Source organism: Meles meles, chromosome 6, assembly GCF_922984935.1.
Source record: "Meles meles chromosome 6, mMelMel3.1 paternal haplotype, whole genome shotgun sequence".
NCBI classification, from domain to species: Eukaryota; Metazoa; Chordata; class Mammalia; order Carnivora; family Mustelidae; genus Meles; species Meles meles.
Genome location: NC_060071.1, coordinates 60790179 through 60797571, shown reverse-complemented (window position 1 = coordinate 60797571; position 7393 = coordinate 60790179). Strand labels below are relative to the sequence as shown.

At 46.0% G+C, this 7393-nt stretch overlaps 1 long non-coding RNA gene across 1 annotated transcript; it reads left to right on the top strand.

Moving 5' to 3' along the window:
• The first annotated feature begins 1153 nt into the window (after window positions 1–1153).
• LOC123944564 lies at window positions 1154–4503 on the top strand. The gene is made up of 3 exons (XR_006818813.1): window positions 1154–1310; window positions 1799–1850; window positions 4374–4503. It is a non-coding gene; the product is annotated as an uncharacterized LOC123944564 (long non-coding RNA).
• Window positions 4504–7393: the final 2890 nt, after the last annotated feature.

Below are 7393 nucleotides of genomic sequence, written 5' to 3'. Positions count from 1 at the left end.
GATTGCGTCTACGGCTCCTCGGGGCAGACTCTGGGTGACAGCGATGATGGATGACCCAGCAGAGCCCAACAGCTCCTCCCCTCCAGCCCCAACAGTGTCAAAGCTACTTTCCTTGAAGCTTTGGAAATAAAATAAATAAACAGCCTCGCTCCCCCGCCCCCACTCCTCGTACACCTCCACTCCCACCCCCACCCCGCTCTCCCACATCGATTTATAGATCATTATGAATCAATTACTGCTCTCAATACTTTCCCATTGGCTTAAATAAAACAGTCAAAAGATGAAAACATGGGGTTCGGTAGGGGTTCCCCCCCACAGGAGCAATCGCAAAATCCATTATCTCATCATCAGAGGCTCCGAGTTAGGAGGTGTCGAGAAAGGAAGGAAGGGGTCGCCCAGTGAATACCGGGGGGGGGGCATTTAAGGGGGGGCACCCAGCTGCTGCCTTTGTTCATGGGTTTGGTTGGTTGGTTTGGGGTTTTTTGGAGCGGGGGAACCCGCGTGAGAATGAGATGCCTACAGGTTTCGTAACCTAATTATTTAACTCCTTTGGAGAAACCTATTTGAATGTGTGTCTCGGCAAACATCAGATGTTGTTGGTGGTGAGGTCGCACATGGGAAAAGGTGTGGAGGAATGGGTCCGTCTGGAGGGCGGATTTTCACTTTGTTGTGAGCAACTGTGGGAGGGTTCGCTGCTGGGAAGGGGGATTCTCCCAGCCGCAACGCCCTCCTCGCTCCCCGCGGTTGGCTGTTTTTGTCGTTGGGACTGGTTTGGATCTGGGACTGGCCGCCCCCGGTCGCCCCCGCCCCCGCCTCGGCCGCCCGAGGCTTTTCTTCCCTCTCTTGCCCCTTCGCGGCGGTGCTCGAGGTTCTCTAGGTGTTTCTATGACTACATTGTGTGTGTGGGAGGGTCAGATGTGGGGGGCTGCCCGCGAGAGGGCCGTTCCTGGGCGATCATTTATCAATGTCACCCACATAATGATTCTCTCTGCAGCCTCCTATTGATGAGGATAATTACATTAGCTCAGAGTGACTGATCAATGAAAAACCACCACACAAAAACTTCTTTACTCCTCTATAATACCAAAAACCGATACAGAAATAACATAGAAAGCCTGATTTTTCTTTCCCTTTCCTATCCACCAATAGATTCTGCCCCCCTCCCCCCAAAAGGACTGGGAGTAAAGTAAGAAAATAGACCCAGGTTTGTTTCGTTTAAAGGAGGATGCAATTTTGCCCGTGAATGCATGTTCTCAAAATGCGTTGGCTTCATTCCTCCTTTGCTAAAGAATATCAACGGATTTACTAATGTGAGTTGCTTTTAGACTGGTCTGTGGTTTTCCGTTCTTTTTATTTCTTTCCTCCCCTTTGGGCATTTTTTTTTTTTCTGCTTCAAAAAAAAAAAAAAAAGAGAGAGAGACAATTCTTTTGTAAATAACTGGAAAAGGATATTACTCTAGGTCCTCGCTCTCTTTTTTGTTTAGCCTTTGCTAAAGTCGGGTTATCTTTTGTCTTTATCACTTCATAAAGTCGCGCAATTAAAGATGGGATATTGCATGGGTATAAAGGGTGGATCCATAATACGGCGACATAATACGCTATATTCTCGCCTGAAAGTTTGCAGCTAAATTACGGTTTTGCCTTTTCTACACTTAAAAATCAATATTTTCTCAATTAAAGAGAATTTTAATGCTTTACTTGCGAGTTGTTAAAGGCGCTGTAAATTTTATTGTAATGCTTCTTGGCTTCGGAGTAGATGCAAGAGACCGGTTGATTCTCATGGTTTTTTTCCTCCCAGAGAACCTAGTCCAGGGACATCCAGTGTGTCAGATCAAATCCCAGCAACAAAGGTAAGGAGTGTTCTGAGAGGGACGGGGCACAGGGTGGGGAGCCCTCCAGGGGAGCCCTCCAGCGCCAGAGGCCATTGTCTTGTATATTTTCACCTCTCTGTGTCCCGCCTCCTGAAAGTGACAGAAGTGTCCATTTTACCCTAATCTTTTCAAAGAGGAGCACGTTCAACTCCCATCTGCTCTGTGATGGCCAGGAAAGCAGCAGCATTTGGGGGAGCACTCTAGACTCTTTCCAGCATCCCCCCCTTTTCTCCTTCCTCTCCTTATTTTGCCAAAATTTAACTCTGAACTCTTTCACAAATTCTGCCATATTTTATATGTGTTCTGACCTCTGTGTCAGAGCTCATTCCCTACCCTCAGGAGCGCTCACTGTTTACAGATGTTTTCTCCTTCCACACGTCCCACCTAGTAAAAGTTCCCGCAGAGAATTAACTGTGGTGTGTTAATAGCCCAGGTCTGCTACTGCTCTCTCCTGCAAAGCTGAAATCTGGTAAGGTGGAGAATGGCATTGAACTAACGTTGGGGAGCTGCCCCAGGCCCACAGAAGCCCTGACTTGAGAATTCCAGGCCCAGGGATTTGGTAGGAAGCAAGGTAGTGAAACTTTCAGGATGTTAAGACAGAGAGGAAGATAAGAAAATGAGGCTAGAATGGAACCTAAGAAGAGGAGAATAGGCTAAGGCGGAAAAATGAGCCTTTGAGACCTTTTTGTAATTTAAAAAGAAATAATAATGAAGGGAAATCGAATATCTAAGGCTTGCTATTAATTTCTTCTTCTTCTTTTTAACCCAATGTCTGTTTAGGAACAAGTCCTCAGAGATGCCAGGGAGGGCCCGAGTTTCCAAATAGAACTGCTCTTAAAGTTCCTTTGCAGTTAGTTCCCCCCTCCAGTTAATTTGCTGGGAATGGGAAGACTGGGGAGAGGGCTATGTGTGTGGTGTACCAAGGGCTTGAGTAAGAGTATGATGGGAAGGGGCACCTAGATACAATGAGGCTGCTGTTTTAAACTCAGTAGAGAAGTGGGGAGTGGGTAAAAGCGGCACAGCACCACAGTACACTTTAAAATTATTCACGCCTACCTGTCTTTCCCCCTTTAACCACACTATCAAATATTATATGTAGGTGGAGGAAATTTCTAGTTCAGCATCTTTTGTCTGTAGCCCCACCCAACTGATCCCCCTTTGCTTAGATGCCTGATGTGTAAGCCTAGACCCTGGCCTTTTTGTCAAGTGAGTGGGGCTTTGTTAATGTATTTGTACTTTTCAGCTTTCAGTGTAAGTTTCTTGCTTTGGAGGAAGGAGGGGTGTAAGAACGGAGGGGGAGGGGAGCAGAACACAAAGACTATCTAGTTCTCACCAAGCAGGTTTCAAAATAGGAACTTAATGGGAAGGAAAAAAAAAAATGAAAGAATGGGGAAAAAAATGGGGGGGGGGTGAGAATTGCTGATCACAACAGGTTTGCTTGTCTGGAAGAGAGGTGATCCTGCGAATATTTTTCCCTTTGAGGATTCTGTTTTCTTCATATTGAAACATTTTCAAGTTTTAATCCTTTAGCGGACAAAAACCTCAATATAAATATGACATGGGCCACCGGCAAAAAAAACGAACTTAAACTCAGTGCTGAGAGGAGGAGGGTAGGGTGGGGGGAGAGAGACCTTTCTGATTAATAACTAGCAGGGTAATGTTGAGGGCTTTTTCTGCCCGATTGCCTTTTTGAATTAGAGCCGATTTCTTCACACTTCAATAGTGCCTGTCTCCTTTAAAATGACTGGCAGATTTGTTTCTCTTTTTTCTCTCCCTGAGACTTAATGATGTAAATTTTCTAATTAGTTAAATCATATTGCTTACAGGCCTAATATTTACCGTGTAAGAAATGATCATCCTGATTTGGACCTCTTGAAATATTCCGAGAAATAACATTTGGCTTTTAGGTTGAAGGATGAGAGAAGAGGAAGCTGTGTTACGGGAAGCAGTTGAGAGGAGAGAAGGCACAGACCCGGGCAACATGTTAAATTAATAGTTGAAGTTGAGCTGGGCTCACACCCCAAGTCCGCTTTTATTTTTCAATCAGCGAAGATTTAATTGGCAGCCCTCAGGCCGGGCGATCTGATATTTTCTCATTAGTTTCCCATCACTAATCTTGAGTGTTAGATTGGCTTAAAGGTTGTCAACATTTGACCAATTTTATTTAAGGGGGGGGGGGGAAATCAAGCATTATGGCTCCAGGATGTGAGATCTGCAAATAAATCCTGCTTGGATCAGCGGAACTAACAGGCGAAAAAAATGTTGACTATTCATCGTCGCATTTAATAAGTTGCATTAATGTATATTTCAAAGCCAGGGAGAGAGATTACACGGGAGCTGCATAGATGCCCATGAAAGAGGTTGGTGGGGAGGAGGTTGCAGTGAGCGAGGTGGGCAGGGAAAGTGAGGTGTAGGTACATTTCGAACAGAGGGCAAAAAACCCAAATGGAATAGCTGTTGAGGGTTTTGGACCTTCAATCCCTCCTCCCCTTCCTTTTGCAGCTGCGCGAAACTGCAAAACCGGTCCGCGGAGCTCTGAGCGGCTGGGCTGTCTCGTCCACATATAACATCAGAGCGCCCCCTGCTGGCGAGCGGAGTAGACGGCGGTGGGTCAGCCTCCTGCGAAGCAAATCGTGGTTTTTTGCGCCACCCCCCTCCGAAACCCCCTACCCAGTACTGATTCCCTTGCACCACCCCCACCTTGGTTCTGCAGCAAAACCCCGCGGCAGGGGAATAGCTTGCGAAGGCTGAGCATTTAAATGAATAAATGATTAAAAATAATAAAGTACGAAGGAACCCCAACCTTCACTTGGCCTCCGGGGAATAAACTATCAATTGACTAGGAAACGGACACATTTTCTTTCTCTAAATTCTTTTCTGTTTTTTTTTTTTTTCCCCTCTGTGATGCGTTTGTTTGTTTCTGCCAAACTGCAGACTCTAAGTCTAAGAAAACGTGTTTAATAGAGGCTGTAGAAGTTTTGTTTTGTTTTGTTTTAATGGATCTCTGATTGGGGAAAGGGGCTAAATCAAAACAATAGTTTTCGCAAAACAAAACTCCCGAGGACCTCGCAAGATTTCAGTAAAGTCCCGAAGACTCGCTTTCAGAATTCAGCTCCTCGTCTTGAACGACCCTTCCCTACACCGCAAAGAAATACTGGTCCTTGACTGTCCCCCCCCCCCATTAGAGAATGTGTTTAAAAGTTGTCACCTCTTTCTCTATGCGCGCGCACGCACGCACACACACGGTCCCGCGTGTTCCCAGTCTTTCTTCCTCGGTGCTTCTCAATTTTGCTGGAAACGGAAAGGGTAGCTGAAGTGCCCCCAACATAAACCGCCAATGTCTTTGACACTTGATCGTCCTCTAGTGCTTCACGTCCAGTGCAAGTGTGAGTGTCTGGTTATTTTTTCAGCCGTTGTGGCGCGCACAGGCGTCTTCTCGGCTTGCCAGTTACTCCGCGCGGCTCCGGACCCCTCGAAGGCGAGGGCGCACAGGTAGCGCGAGCCGGGGGCAGGCTCCGGCGGGCGGGCGCCGCCACGTCCCCGCCAGCCTCTGCTCCTGGGAGAGGCGCTGGCCAAGCAGCCCCGACTCGGGAAAGTCTTCTGACCACAGCTAGGCACCCCCCCCCCCCCGCCCCAAGAGTGTCGATCTGCGATAGAGGAACAACTTTAGTGTGTAGGGAGTGGGGGGGTGGGGGATCTGCTTTTTCAAGTTACCGGATTTCGGGATTTTGTGGAAACTGCGCTCAGAAATGAGGCGCCGGGGAAGGCAGGGAGGGCGGCAGGGGAAAGGTGTGTCTGCAGACGCGCTCATCTCTTGCCAGGTTACCTGGAGCTCCTCTTTGAAGAATCCGCTCTTTTCCCTCGCTGCTCCCTAGAACCGCCCTGTGTCATATCTTCTCCAACCCCTCCTCTTTGGGGATGCTCCGAACCGGGTCGGGGGCTAGAGGACGTCAGGGAAGGAGCGCTCCCAGGGCGAGGCAGAGGCAGCCCCGGTCTTCGCGCCCGGGTTAAGGGCTGCCTCCAGTCGGGGTGTGATTTGAAGAATTACTGGGGCTATTGTGACCACTGAGGTAAATTAAATATTTATACTCCAGGTTGTTCTCATTATTATGATTGTTTTTGGGTCGGTTGTGAAGAAGTTCAGGGAGATCAAACTTCCCTTAAATATAAATCCTGGTCTTGGGGGGCAGCAGAACCTGCTACCTGCCACTGAAATTGACTTTTGGAAAGGTCTTCATTAAGCTCCGAAGTGGAAGGGAAGCTCTCTGCGAACAATATTGGTTCATGTAAATACCTATGTATCTATAAAATACACATTTTATATATCTGTATTTACCCAGAATAAAGAAAAGAAAGCAGGTGTCCCCAGTGCAGTTGAATCCAAGCAGTGACATTTCCAGTAAGATATTCTCACAGATGAAGAAAATGGGAACATCTCATTGTATTTGTCTCAGTTTGACTTAATGAAATTTGGAGACACTGACAGTCTGGTCAATGTTCTACGTAAATTAATGCAAAGGTCCTTAGGAAGAGACTGAAGACACCTCTTGCCATTAATCTTAAACCACTTGAAGATTATGATTAAATGAATGGGATCACTAAGCATTATCATTTCAAATAGCCGTTAACTGTCTCCACCCCTGTATTGTGGCAACAAAATAAACTCTCCAAGAGCAATGGTGTTTCTTCCTTCTTTATCTTTGCTTTTGTTTTGCTTTAAGAAGAAAGAGGGGGAAGACAGAAGAGAAGAAAACCTTCCCGAAAGTCTTGGATTTCCTGCTGTTAGAAAGCTGCTGTTTGTTTCTGATTTCCTCGTCTTTTGCCACACAGGAAAAAGAAATCGAATGATGCGTCTACATTTGATGAGAACTAAATGCTAAAACAACGGCGAAGGTGCATTTGCTTTCTTTTCTTTTCCCCTGGAAAAAATTTAAGAAAAAAAAAAATCTACCAGCTCAGCGAGTTGAAAATTGTGGTGATATAAAAGATGTTCACTTGTCCACATGTATTCGCTGACTTTCATCACTTGAATTTTGTAGGCTTTGGTGTCAGATAGAAATTATGGAAAAGAGAATGAGACACTTGCCAAGGAACAACAATATTATACACTTTCAAGTAAACTCCACCTAATCCTGTATTTGAGGGCTGAGGGGGTGTGTGCTATTTTCCCCTAATAAACCTCAAAGCCCTCATTAGACATAGAGAAAGAGGGGTGGAGAACTCTATTACTGGGCATTCTGACAAAAAAAAAAAAAAAAAAAAAGTAAAAGCAGCGTCTCCCTGCTCCTAGAGCCCAGGGAGAGGACACCCCGAAAATGTGCAAAAGCCATTGTGTTTTTCTTGAGAGCCCTGAGTTGGGCAGACCTTTCAGAGAAAGACACAGAAATTAACATTATAAAAAGCAAAATGTTGAGACAAAGGGCAGTGGCTAACAACCACCACAACAAAACATGCTAAAAATTATTCTTCAAGCCCTGCGAATTTCCAGATGCCACAGAAAATCAATGCAAAAGCGCCCCCTC